General features: G+C 39.0%; 1 protein-coding gene across 1 annotated transcript in view; it reads right to left on the bottom strand.

Moving 5' to 3' along the window:
* The window catches only part of ARHGAP15 (Rho GTPase activating protein 15), a gene marked incomplete at its 5' end in the record, with an annotated part of 164,383 nt that overhangs the window by 41,267 nt on the left and 115,988 nt on the right, over positions 1-7,128 (bottom strand). The window lies entirely within an intron of this gene.

Below are 7,128 nucleotides of genomic sequence, written 5' to 3'. Positions count from 1 at the left end.
AAAGAGTGGTATGTAATGAACAGCATTTTACTAGAAAGCAGACACATTGTTATTTATGATGGGCAACACACATAGCTCACAGTGCACAAACTGATAAAGAAATAAGATGTACACATAGATTTTCTGATTGTTTGCCTATTCTCAAAAGTCACAGTAAAGCTACATGGCTCTACTAGCAAGAAATGACCTTAAAGCCACAGGAGGAGCCCCATGCATAGAGAAGCCTTTTGATAACTTAAAGCTGCCACACTGATTCTTCTGAATTTATGACCTGGAGTCAGCTCAGCCAGACCTTAGCTTCTTGTCCATAAACTCACAAGATGGACGTGTCACAATACCCAAGGTCTAATTAGCACAAACATCCATTAGAGTGCTAATGAAAGTGGTTTTAAAAAAAAGCAAATCTACTTCTATTTTTTAAATTAGGAAAAAGGAATATCAGGGACTTAAAAATTGCACAGTATATTGGACACCTATAGCAAAACAACGCAAAAATAAATAAACAATCTGGTATGGTGAATGAATTAGAGTGTAAAACAAGACCAACATCCCTCCCAAGGATATATAACCAACCTCCTGGAAAACAGACTCTGATTGCATCTGGAGCAAAGGCAGGATGGTGCACCAGGGAACGAGGGGCAGCAGCTCACCCTGGATGGGCTACACCAGATCCTAATGCAATGGAGCACTCAGCACAGCCTCTGAGCTTCTGGACAAAGCATTCCTACACTAGGTCTCCAGCATGTTGTCTTCAAGTGAACTTCTCCCAATGCAGGAAAATATAATACAGACACAGAGCTAGACTGAGGGGAATCTGCAGTCACAAGCTAGAAAAGAGCTGCCTCTCCCAGGTCACAGTCCCTAAAATTACTCCTACAATATTTGGAGGTCTGAGATGACCTTACCTTTATCTGAATGCCTTTTAAGGTTTTTTTTTTAAAATGGAAAATTTATAAGTGTTATGTATACACATACACAGGCACACATATATATTATAAGAGCTGACAAGAACACAAGAGTACAAAGAGAAACTTCTTTTTGCACTAAACATGACAAGAATGAAAGAATACAGAGAGAAACTTATTTCTTCACTAAATGTGCAATCTAATTCCTCATATATATATAAATACCACTCCTTCTTCCCTCACTAAGACCCAGTGGTTTGCATTTTGGAAGAAAAATTCCCAAGTACCCTAAGATGCTTTCTATGTTTAGTGGAGAAGTCTGAGTGCACCACAAAGTCTCTAACTCCACTTGAACTATTACACTAAACATAGAGATGGCCCTTTCTTCTCTAAAACATTCTGGGCTACAAGCTGGATGTGTCAGCAATATAGCAGATGGGGAAAATGTATACAAGTATATTAATTTTGTGGCCCAGATTTATGCAGAACACATATTTGCAGAGATTTTGTATAGGATTTAAAAATCTTGTTTTAACCCTTGCTAGATAAATGTGAAGCTTGGAAAAAGCAAAAATGTTTGTAGAGTGGGGGGAAAGGGACAGAGAGGGTTGCTGCTTGTCACTGCTTGCTTTGGTCTCTGATTTACACAAATTAATCTGTGTGCCTCAGTTTACTCAGTGTGAAATATTTATATTAATGCTAGCAATCTCACAATGACTTTGCAAAGCTTAATTAGCTCATAATTAATTAGGTTCTTAAAGCTTCCTGGATGAAAGCAGAGCTGGGTGAATCAAGCCAAAAATGAAAGGACATTGTTGGTTTTAATTTTTTTTTCTTTTTCTTTTTCAGGAAGGTCTGCTGATGAGCCTGCACATTGACAAATATACAGGTGAGTGGTTTTATTCAATCCAAATCTCCCAAAAACCAAAAGGGCTGCGTATGGCAGAATGGAGAAGTATTTCTGAGAACTCTCATAGCAGATGTGTTCTCATGACCATCCTGAAAAACTCTTTTCATTATCTGCACAACGATTTGTCAACAAGTTCTAACTGTTCATGACTTATTTACCAAAGGGAAAAAAAAAATTCCTGATGGCTTTACAGACCATACATACTTTTTAAACTGCTTTAACTATAGTTTAGAAGTGAATGCAGCTACTTTGATGCTAAGGTTGGAGACATACTCGTGTCTAGGATGGGGTGATTGAATTAGTTTTTACTGTGGTCTATGGAGAAATAATTTTTTTCCCCCTGAGTTTACTGGGTAGATTTAGGGGGTTTATCTGTGCTGGCAGTGGGGTGGCAGCCCTGGATGGACTGAGCAGCATGGACATCACAGGCTGTCAGCACTGCTGGGCTCTGCAGGGCTTGGTGGGGCTGAAGGAAGGTAATGTGGCCCCTGAAGGACCAGGGAATGGCACTGATGGGCAGCTGTGGGGAAATTCACTTGCAGAGTGGCTTTGTGGAGGGTTTTTCTACTCAAAGGAGCCTGGCATAGGGTTAAGTATCCGAAGGATTTTATAATTCTTTGTTTGAATAGACCAAACTTTTTCTAAAAGGGAAAACACCCATTTTTTCACACATTTTGCTACATGATGGTGTTATAGTGCTTAATCTTTGTGTTTGCAGCAACTGTAATGGGTCCCTCAACCCACAGCGAGGTGTTCAGAGGCCCTGGGCAATGCACTGAGGGAGATTCATCAGCCTCAGCATGAGCATGTCCAGCAGTGTGAACTGACCCAGGGCTGTAAATACACAGCCATGAGCAGCAGAGGAACAATGAAGAAAATGCTCTCACAGATTTTGCTGGAGATATAAATCTGTCTCTGGGCTTACTTCCCAGCCTCAGCCTCTCTCCTGGTGGTTGTGTCCTTTTCCATGACACAGCAGCACCAGCACCTGAACCCACTCCTTGTTTTTCCAGTGCTCACTCACTGTGCTGTTAATGCTTAAGCTACTCTGTAAAGAGACTTGAGTTATAAGTATCACTTTAATAGTATTAAAAAGTAATTACTTATAACACTGAGTATTGTATGTAAATACTAAGTACTACAAAGCTTCCTGAAGTGCTCTACAACCAACCTCAGGCACCTTCTGTGTTAACATTGAGGCAACATTTGAATTTGCACCTGGTTTGCCTTTATTTCTTTCAGCAGAAGGTGTCTCTGCCCATGGCAGGAGGCTGGAACTAGATGATCTTTAAGATCCCTTCCAAACCAAATGATTCTGTGAATTTCTGATTTCTGAATTAGCCAGATAAAACTTTATATTCAGTCATATTGGAGACAGGTAAACTTTACAGACACAAATCTGAGGCTGCTCCTAACTATTTATTTTGCAGGTAAATTTATCTTTACATCACTATATATATATGTAACTCTTAGTTCAAACTAATACAGCCAGAGAAGGATAAAGACTGTAAATTATCATCTTTTACATTTAACTCATCCCCAGAACATCGTGGGATTTAATGACTGATACACAGTGGAAGTGACAGACAGGAAAACCCTGTTAACCCTCAGGTCCGGAAGATAAGCTAAAACATTTTCAAAGAATTCATCGTGCCTAGCATCACAAAAGTAGCTCAGTTCATTAGGTGAATAATTTCCAGTGAATTTTTAACACAACTTCCATGTAAGTAATGCACAAAAGGAGACCAGTCTAAGCCATACATTAAAATATGTCTGCAGCAAATTTGACAAGCTTAAGCAAAAAGATATTTGTATCGAGTGAAAAGCTGCATTTCTGTAGTACCTTATTCAATAACTCAGGAGAACATACAGTGTGCTATCTGCAGGATAGCTTTTTTTTTTCCCTCCAGATGTCTCTTTTTCCTTCCAGAAGTTGCAGAGCATTGGACAAGCAGTAACAGATGATGAACACATGCATAACTACAAATGGGCAAGCTGATTGTTTTCAGAATTGGTATAAACATTTGCTCTTGGATTGAGATTTAGCCCATAGCAAATCTTTACATTCTCGTTATAAACCTCTGACAAAAAGAGCTTCTAATGAAAATGCTGACAGTGTGAAAACGTGGTTATGGTCAGGAAAACAAATGGATAAAAAGTGGCATTTTGTAGTTCCATATGTATACTTCATCAGGGAAGTCTTTGCTAAGTTTACATTTCAAAGCTAAAGCTTGATGATAACTGCTTCTACCCTTTCTATTTAGGGCCCCCAAACCTGCTACTATTACTGCTATCTCCTACACTAAAATTGGAAAAATAAAACCACCAGAGGCTAGGATCTGAACTTCTCTGTGAGCTCAGTGAGGCAGCCAGCAGCTGGATTTTTAGCATCTTTTAGTTTTGATTATATAGATAAGAGTAGAGCCCAACAGCCCCAATCAGGACACGACCTCACTGTGGTGACTAAAAAAAAAAGGGAGAAAAGCACTCATGGAGAAGAGAACTGCCTGGTATGTGTCTGCATGCAGGAGGCAGAGGAGCAGGAGGAAGATGAAGGGTCCAACAGGACAGGAGAGGTGAGGCAGGCACTCTGGGAAGGTTTTCCCAAAGGACACTGACACTTTTTGGGAGGCATAAAAAGAGGTCCTTATTCCTCTCTTGCCTGAAAATGGGGTGTCTGAAGGGTTATGGCATTTATTCCAAACTTACACTTGATATAATTCAGGGCTAATGTGATTGAAGTGCCAATATGTGAAACAAGGATGACTCCAGTGTTGGGCAGTGTTTCAGCCCTGCATTATGAGGGGGGGAAAAAAAAAGCAAGGGAAAAGGATGGTTTAGGGCACATAAGACACATATGGGGCTGATGGTTGTAAGACAGGACAAGGAAGGGCCTGTACGCTTTTGTTTCCATGGTGGCAACCTGGTTTGTGTGGCTAAAAGTCCCAGACACACTGTGCCCACAGCCTCACTGGCCATTTCATGCTCCACAGAGCAGCACATGAGGAGAGGCAGAAGCTATAAATTCTACTCTTATTCATCAAAGCACAAGCAAAGTGCAGATCAGTAGGTGATAGCGGAACAGAAATGAGGGTTTACAGCCACAAACCATCTGAATTTTTTTGGGGACACTGAATTAGGTGCTGTCTGACAGAGCACTTATGTCTTTCTTCACCAGCACCAGGACTTACTAGGCTTGCTTTAAACTAGCAACTATGGAATAAAAAAAAAAGATAAGAAAATATAAGATAGAAAATGCAAAAAAAAATAGAAACCACATTAAAATCCCTAACCCAAGGTTTTAAGAACCAGGAATGTCAAACAAACATGGGACTGATAACGGGGAGGAAATCAGACAAAGTGATGGTGCAGAGCAGTAAAATCTGTCACGATATATGCAATGGCATCCCTGTTTGGGGTGGGGAGGGAAGCAGGGTCACCTCTCTTTGACTGATGGTTCCTGTCCTGCCCATTTTTATGAGAAAGCCATGAAAATGGTCAGGATACTCCCACAAACCAAACCCCTACAACTAAGTGAAAAACCCAACCTAGAATATGGTGATAAAAACAACAGTATGTGGTGAGATACCAAGGAGCTCAGTTAAATAATGACTGAAGATGCTAGAGGAATGGCAAGAAAATTTGAACACTTGAAGGAAGCAAAGAGGAATAAAGATGCTAGAGGAATGGCAAGAAAATTGGAACACTTGAAGGAACCAAAGAGGAATAAGAGTGTCTCCTCTGGAGCTAGCAAGAGTTTTAGGTAGTGAGCTCAGTGTGACTCAAATCCTACTTCGAGGACACAGAGAAAATGTTCAGCACAAGGCACTGGAGCTCAGTGTGACTCAAATCCTACTTCAAGGACACAAAGAAAATGTTCAGCACAAGGCACTACTGGAAGTGATGCTTTTCAGAGAACATTAGAATGGTTTAGGTTGGAAGGGACCTTAAAGATCATCTAATTCTAACCCCTTGCTATGGACAAGGAGCGTAAAATAATATTGCATAAAGCAAATGAAAATGCAGCTGAATTTCAGGAAGAACTCCTGACAGCAGGATTGCCTGTGAAACTGGAAAATCCTTTCCCTGCCACAGACAGTAAACAAACACACTGCTCAGAAAGACTTCTCTGCCTTGTGGGATAATGAACACGGAATTATATCATCGCAACAATATACACCCGCTGAATTTGACTCCACTTGAAGAGATGAGAGCTCTTAAGTTGCTACATTGAAAACAATTTAATTGAACCTTGCTAATTAGAATGTAACAAGTAGTTAAAAATTATGCAATGCTTTAAAAATATTTTAATTAATTTGAAATTCTGATGGCAAATTAGTAAATGTTCGTCAGTGACTTCCTGTGCTCGACTCAATGCATCACAGAAAGGAAAAGAGAGATATATTTTGTCAATAGGGACACTGAGAAAACATACACAAGTAGAAAATAATAATGTAGAGTAAGGAATAATTAATTAATTCAAGCTTCAAGATAAGATCACTATGTCCTGCTGACCCCACATGTTAATCAGTTGATTGATTAATTGCTACAATCATAATAATTATAGGGTATAAATTTAAATACATTTAATGATAGTTTACACTTAGAATAAAAATGTCTTTTATGTCTGCTTATCTTCATCATTTCTTGAAGCCTAGTCATATTTTTTGTTTGCCATAAATAAACCTGAAGCATTTTGAGATGTTATCTTTGTGATGAGGTAGGTTTAAACCTCATTCATCTGATCAGCAATATTTTTTTGTGTGGCCTCCACCTCCTGTCTAATGAAAAATATGTTCCTAGATGAGAAACAATTGATTATGTGCAGTAACCAATACAACTTCATCAAAAGCTCATCCTTAATTGAAAGACAAGGAGACATACCAATGAGACTATTGTATAATTATAGACTGTTTTAAACCAGGAGAGTTTTACATATTGAATGTTGCTTCTGCTAAATAAGCTCAGTCTGAGGTGAAATACCTAAGCAGATCAGCAGCACAGAATATTTTTTTAAAAAATAAGCCAAAGAAAAGCAAGTATTCTTCTGATTTCTGATCTATAGATAATAGAAATCTTGACATTTGCATCATCTTTGAATTCTTACTTTCTCATAAAACCTAACTGTGTTTTATGACTGCACAAGAGGAGCTGTATGGGCCCTTGTACCTCAACTGGCACAGCTAAAATCCAGTTTTTACTAAAAAATACATATGAAAAAGAAAAAAATGTCACTCAATTATATCTGAACATACTATTAAAGACTAGATCTTAAGTTACCAAGACCTCACTCAGTCAGTAACGTTTCAGCAG

This window comes from Acanthisitta chloris, unplaced genomic scaffold (genome assembly GCF_000695815.1).
Source record: "Acanthisitta chloris isolate BGI_N310 unplaced genomic scaffold, ASM69581v1 scaffold4990, whole genome shotgun sequence".
In the NCBI taxonomy this organism is placed as follows: domain Eukaryota; kingdom Metazoa; phylum Chordata; class Aves; order Passeriformes; family Acanthisittidae; genus Acanthisitta; species Acanthisitta chloris.
This window is presented reverse-complemented; position numbering and strand designations above follow the sequence as displayed.